Source organism: Vespa crabro, chromosome 16 (genome assembly GCF_910589235.1).
Source record: "Vespa crabro chromosome 16, iyVesCrab1.2, whole genome shotgun sequence".
Lineage (NCBI taxonomy): Eukaryota > Metazoa > Arthropoda > Insecta > Hymenoptera > Vespidae > Vespa > Vespa crabro.
In genome coordinates this window covers 3456279-3463778 of record NC_060970.1, presented here as the reverse complement: position 1 = coordinate 3463778, position 7500 = coordinate 3456279, and the positions used below count along the sequence as shown (strand labels likewise).

The 7500-nt window shown below is 25.4% G+C and overlaps 1 protein-coding gene across 3 annotated transcripts in view; it reads right to left on the bottom strand.

Moving 5' to 3' along the window:
* The window catches only part of LOC124429925 (probable serine/threonine-protein kinase DDB_G0282963), a 69402-nt gene extending 64222 nt beyond the window's left edge, over positions 1-5180 (bottom strand). For 2 of the 3 annotated variants that reach the window (XM_046975805.1, XM_046975806.1), the window contains exon 1: positions 5009-5180. The gene's annotated coding sequence lies outside the window, so the exon portion shown is untranslated. The remainder of the gene's footprint in view (positions 1-5008) is intronic. The other variant, XM_046975807.1, reaches the window with a different exon arrangement.
* Positions 5181-7500: the final 2320 nt, after the last annotated feature.

The window sequence follows — 7500 nt, the reverse complement described above, 5'->3', positions numbered from 1 at the left end:
ATTTACGAAAGAAAATGGCAATTAAGTATGAACTATTTCACTATTCGATGAACACGATCGTAATTCAGATTAGATTTCATTCAAATCGTAAAGCGCAAAATAATTTCGTAACTTTGTGAATACAATCGTCGTGCTCTTTTCTTTCTCTTTTCTTTTTTTTTTTTCCTTTTTCCTTTTTTCCTTTTTTTTTTCTTTTGTTTTTCTTCCTTTTACTTAATTCTTTTTTCTTTTTCTTTCTTTCCTTTTTTTTCTTTTTTTTTTTTTTTATTCTTTTTAAATTTCTTCTTTCTTTCTCTTTCTTATTTTGTTTCTTTTTTTTTCTTCTTCAACGTTAGATTCGTATTGCTATTCAATCGACATGGATCGTTCAAATTCCAACGCGGAAAAACTGGTTTTCTTCGTTGATTTCCTATTCATTTGAAAATGTGTGAAAATACCATGTATAGGGAAACATCTAAACGAAAGTATATGGGACAGTGTATTTAACTGTAATTCTCGTTCTAACATTTTTACGCTAATCGTTTGAAATTTTTAACGAGAAGAAAAGAAAAAAAAAAAGAAAAAGAAAAAGAAAAAAAATGGAAGTTCAATCTAATCTCATCTTTCTTCGTCTTTCTTTTTCTTTCTTTCCTGTTTCTTTTTTTTTTTTTTTTCTGTTTTTTCTCTTTTTCTTTCTTCTTTAATCTTTCGTCAAACAATTTTCGATAAGAAAGAAAGAAAAAAAAAAAAAAAAACAAAAGAAAAGAAAAAGAAATGAAAACGATAATTAATCGATCGTGCGAATTATTAAAAATAAATTCGTCATTAGAATATTTCTAATGTATACATTAGAAATTATATTCAATTATTTCGTCACATCATATTATTTTATTATAAATTAAATGTTTGTAGTGTAATTTAAAAGTATTTTTTTTTTTTTTTTAATAAAAATGTTCTTACCATAAATTAAAAGTACGTACTGATTAAATGTTTACGATTAAAAATATTCATTAGGAAATTCGAATTTATGACGATTAATAATAAAAATAAAAAAAGATTAATTTGTTTATCAGTTAAACGTTATAATGATTAAATAATAAATGCAGAAATTATAATTTCTAAAAACGTTAGAAATTATATTCTAAACATTATAATGTTATTTGTTAAATGTTATAATTATTAATTATAAAATAATTCTATTATATATTATATATTGAATATAATAAATATATAATGAAAATTGTGTCACATGTTTCTATTAGAAATTCAATGAGATTATTATTATCATGGTATAGATAAAAAATTTTTTAATTATAAACTACTTATTTATGATTAATAAAAATCCCTTGTAAAAAGAGTGATTTCAACGTTCCGATAATATAATAAAAATTTTGTTCATTTTAATATTCTTTACGATAAAGGAACGATCAATCGTAATCGATATAAATGATCATTTTAACAATCCTTTTTTTTTTTTTTTTTTTAAATATTCTAACACATACGCAAACACACACACACACACACACACACACTCACATAGATATACTAGTTTCGACACACATAGAGTTTACTAGTTTCGATCGATTGACAAAGTTTCAACGAAGCCATAGATTTATATCTTTAGCATCATTCTTAAGAGGATTAAACTTTACGTAGGATCTATTAATGCGTAATGGCAGATAACATTAGGAGAACTCACGTGTCTAATCTTTATATATCTATGTATACACACACACACACATATATATATATATATACACACATATACATATATATTATATATAAAAAAAAATATTTGCATATATATATATATATATATATATAAACAATATATAGATTTATATATATATGTATGTTCTCGAGGCTAGCAAGGCAACATCTCCAGATTTTACGATCGAGAGATCACACACATATATATATATATATATATATATATATATTTATATATATGTATATATATAAAATATATATGTATGTATGTACAAACACTTGATGGCTCCCATGGACCAAGACCTTTCACTTTCCAAGTATAATCCTTCGAATAACTCGAAAATATCTTTCCTCGTCGAAGGACGACGAAAGAACACGGATTGGAAAGTCTAGACACTTTCGACGAAGTTTTACCAGGTGAAAAAATTTATAGAGAAAAAGAGAGAGAGAGAGAGAGAGAGAGAGAGAGTGATAAAGTGAGAGACGAGTAGATCGATCTCTTCGATGGATCATCTTTTTTTTTTACTCATTAAAATTTAGATTATCATCTATGATATATGTAAAAGCGAATCGTAGATATATATATATATATATATATATATTGAATAATAATAATAATTATTATAATCGTTTGATTAAATTTTCGTCGTTCTAAAATGAAAGATATATGATTTGATAGGATTATCAATAAAAGTTAGACTTTATTGATAATCATTTTAAGATTTAATTTTGCAAAGAGAAAAAGAAAATATGCATTAAAAAAAATAACGAGAGAGAGAGAGAGAGAGAGAGAGAGAGAGGGAGAGAGAGAAATAAATCGATCTCATCGATAGATCACTTTTTACTCGTTAAAATTTCAATTAAGATATATAATGAATAACATAAGTGATGCGTATAATAATTGTTTGTTTAATTATAATTGTCTTATTAGAGAATAGAAAGAAATGCTTTTGGTAAAAGTTCGAACACATGTTAGAAATTTATGGTTAATATTTTTAGATGATGTTTTACAAAGAGAAACAAGTTTTATAGAAAATTTATAGAGAGAGAGAGAGAGAGAGAGAGAGAGAGAGAGAGAGAGAGAGAGAGAGAGATGGATAGATCGATCTCTTCGATGGATCCTTTTTCTTCTACTCGTTAAAATTTAGATTAAGATCTATGACATGTAAAAGTAAATGACTCGTAGATTTAGATCCTACGTATATTAATTAAATTTACTTTGTTAAAGATAGGAAAAAAAAAAATGTTTTGGTAAAAGTGTTAATACGAGTGAGATTTTACGGTAAATATTTTAATAATGATTGGTAATTTATGGTGGTTTGAAAATTAGAAAGTCCATTAGAGAAATTTATCTCTATTTGAAATTTAAGTTTATTTTTATGTATAAATATAAAATAAAAAAGTAAAGAAAAAAAAGAAAAAAAGAAAAAAGAGGAAAAAGAAAAGATAATAAAAAGAAAATAAAATAAATGATCTCTCTATCTCTTTCAATATCTTCGATCATTACATTCTTAAACAATAATGATCTATATTATTCGAAAAATAAATATTTTCATTATATATTCTAACGATTATTAAACAAAATGATAAAATAATTTTTCAATATCCTTCGATCATTCCTATTCATTAATATCTATCAATTTTAAATATAATAATAATAATAATAATAATAATAATAATAATAATAATAATAATAATGATCTATATTAATGATCTATGATTCGAATCATAGAAGAATATTATTAATAAATTTATAAAACTTTCACGAGTTTTTAAGATAAATAAATAAATGAAATGAAAAAATAAAAGAGAGAAAAATCCTTATATATATATTCGATCATTCGATAACAATGACGACGATTTATGATCCATACGATAAAGAGTAGATCGCTAAAAGAAAAAAAAAAAAAAAAAAAAACGAAGCTCTTCTACAAAACTTTTCCACTATTTTCTTTCTTTTTTTTTTCTTTTATGTTTCTAAAAAGTTTAAAAAGTAAAAGAAAAGAAAAGAAGAAAAAAACATTTGAGAAAAACAATAAAACGATCATTTCCATATTATCGATCGAATACCGTAATCTTCGATATCCAATGATCTACGATCAACATGTATGCAAATAAACTTGTGAAACTTTCGCATTATTCTATCTAATAAAAAAAAAAAAAAAAAATAGAAAAAAAATAAAAAATAAAAATGAAAAGAAAAAGAAAAAAAGAAAAAAAGAAAAGAAGAAACAAAGCAAAGATCATTCCGTATCCTCGATCATTAGCATTCCTCGATACAATACCAATTACATGAGAGAGATCTCGAGATCTATCATCGATCCGTACAATGTAAAATAATTTTCTTGCGAGTAAACCGATGAAATAAGAAAAGAAAAATTTTTCGATCGTGCGAACGATCGAACAAAATTATTACAAAAAAAAAGAAAAAGAAAAAACAAAACAAAACAAAAATAGAAAAATAGAAAGACAACAAACGAACAAAAGAAGAAAAAAAAAAAAGAAAAAGAAAAAAGAAAGAAAAGAAAAATCATCTTCTCTAATCACTTTCATAGTTCAACCTACCATTCACTCGTAAATCCTCGATCCAATGAAAAGATATATATATATATATATATATATATATACAACTTTTTCTTCGATCCAGTTATTAATCACTTTTTATCAATATTTCTCTTCTCTTTTAATTACCCTTCACTTTGAGTCGAATAAATAAAAAAGAGAAAAAAAAAGGAAAAAAATAAGAAAGGAAAAAAGGGAAGAAAACGAAAGAGAAAAAAAGAAGAAGAATATATATATATATATATATATATATATATATATATATATATATAAACAGTAAATAAAATCAAAACATAAGAAAAAAAATAGAAAATCCTTCGAACCAATGATAATACACAAATTTTAAAGGTCGACAATTTAAAAATAAATAAATAAATTATTCTAAGTAATAATTCCCCTCTCTCTCTGTCTCTCTCTCTCTCTCTCTCTCTCTCTCTCTCTGTCTCTCTCCCTATACATATATATATATATACATACATATATAAATTATAAATATTATAAAATATACATACATACGTATACATATATACATACATACATACATACATACATACATACATATATATATATATATATATATATGAAATGTGTATTTTGAAGAATCAAATGGAGATAGAGAGATAGAGAGAGATAGAGGGAAAAAAAAGAGAAAGAGTAGAGAGGACAAAAAAGAGACAAAATGGAGAGAGAAAGAAAGAGGAAGAGAGAGAAAGGAAGAGAGAGAGAGAACGAATAAAACGTAAGAGAGGACGCGTACCGTTCTCCAGTATGAAGCTCCGTTGGTTTACCGATCACGTGGCCTCGACACGCGGAAATCGATGGTTCGACGTGCATTCGGGACAACGCGTCGTGCCGGACTGCCGAGCTCTCGAGAGTGCCTTGTGACTTTCTTCCACACCGCACTACAGTGTGGATCGCCCCTTTGATTACAAACACCATCTCTCTCTCTCTCACTCTATCTATCTCTCATTCTCTCTCTCTCTCTCTCTCTCTCTCTCTCTTTCTCTTTCTCTCTATCTATCTATCTATCTATCTCACTCTATCTTCCTTTCTCTCTCTCTCTCTCTCTCTCTCTCTCCCTCTCTACCTCTCTCTTTTCTTTTGATCTAACTATCTTTCTCTCTTTGCCTCTCTCTATCTCCATCTCTCTTTCTCTCTCTCTCTCTCTCTCTTTCTCTCTGTTTCTGTTCTTTCGATCAAGCTGTCTCTTTCTGGCTGCTTCTCTCTCTCTCTCTCTCTCTCTCTCTCTCTCTCTCTCTCACTCTCTTTCTCTTGCTCCGTTCCTTCGATCTAGCTATTTCATTCTATCTTACTTAAGCTGTCCTTTCTAAGGTTCTTTTCTTTTTTTGATTTTTTTTTCTTTCTTTTTTTTTTTTCCTTAATTTCTTTAAACATTCTCCAAGGTCCAAGTGTTTTATAGTTTATTAACAATTCTTTTTCTTTTTTTTTTTTTCTTTATAATAATAATATAAATTTGATTAATCATTTGATATTATATATTTTTGAATTAATTCGATTATGTTATGTTAATAAACGTTCATTAAAATTCTTGTTCTCTCTCTCTCTCTCTCTCTCTCTCTCTCTCTCTCTTTCTCTTTCTCTCTATCTATCTATCTCTATTTCTCTTATTAATTATCCTTTTGAACTTACTTTTGTCCTTTCCAATTATAAACCTTTTCGTGGATATTCTTTATGATTTCAAATGTTAATAATTCATTAATCGATTTTCTATTTCGGTCTATATCGTTAACTGTATTCATTATCCTTAGTATTATCCGAGTTTAATTAATTAATTATCATTGGATTAATTCGAATTATGATTTAGGGTTTCATTCGTTTCACTTTATGCATCTCTTATTGCATTTCTATTTATATTTCTATTTATTTTCTATTCATACATACCCGTCTCCAAAATATTCGCGTTAATCTGAAACAATATTGCGGTCTAATATCCCCCGTCGCTTTTATTATTTATTTATTTATTTATTTATCTATTATTATTATTTATTTATTTATTTATTTTTACGTGGTCATTCTTTTACAAATGTAATCTATCTAATTTTCGTCAATTAATAGTCCTGCGGTTATTTAATTTGCGGTTTAACGAGTTTCAACGTACACATTTTCTTATTAAAGGATTACATTTTTCTTTCGTATTCTTATTTTCATTTCTTTTTCTTTTTTTCTTTTTCTTTCTTTCTTTTTTTTTCATCTTCTCCTTCTTCATCTAAACCTTATCGTTTAATTTTCATTTATATGAAAACGAAATTGTCGTTCCATTTCACGAGCAAATTTTATCTTCATTCATAATCAATAATAAGAATTATTTTTAAATAATAAACATTAAGATCGAAATGAAATTCTTCGAAAGAAAAACTTTTATCTCGATTAATTTTGTCATTACAGAAAAAGAAAAAAAAAAAAGAAAAAAAAAAGAAATCACAGGTAATTTTACTTTTTCTATTCGTTTTCTTTTTTGTCTTTTCTTTTTTTTTTTTTTTTTCTATCGAAATTATACGATATACGAATAATCGTGCTGATACAAAATCAAAATTAAAAGTCCAACAAAAAACCAAAAAAAAAAGAAAAAAGAAGAAGAACAATTTTGTTTTTTTTTTCTTTTTTTTTTTGGTTTTATTTTTTTTCATCGAAATGTTTTCTCACTTTAAACATTGTCATTTTCATTTAATTAAATTTCTGCGGGTGTATATATAAAAAAAAAAACAAAATTAAAAAATTACTTATATATATATATATATATATATATATATATATATATAAATAATTATATATATATATAATTATATATATATATATATATATATATATATATATATATACGACGATGATGATGACGATGATAATCTTGGATTTTGCGTGTCCTATATTATTCGCTGACTTTCCATAATGATTTCCTAGTCGATACGCCTATTACTTGTTCGCTTGATTCTTCTGCCTCGAGGAAGACACGCTCTTTCATATTTTCTCTTCCTCATTTTCTTTTTTTTTCTTTTCTTCTTGCTTTTTTTCTTTCTTTCTTTTTTTTTTGTTCTTGTTATTTATTACCTATCCACTCTATCATAGAAGCATATGATAAATGTACAATAAAGTAAAGTAAAGTAAATAAATAAATAAATAAATAAATGAATGAACGAACAAATATCTATAACTAAAATATTTGTGGGTTAACAATTTTTAACCAAAAGAAATGTGATTTGTTTTATGTTAATATAAAATTTTCGAAATGGG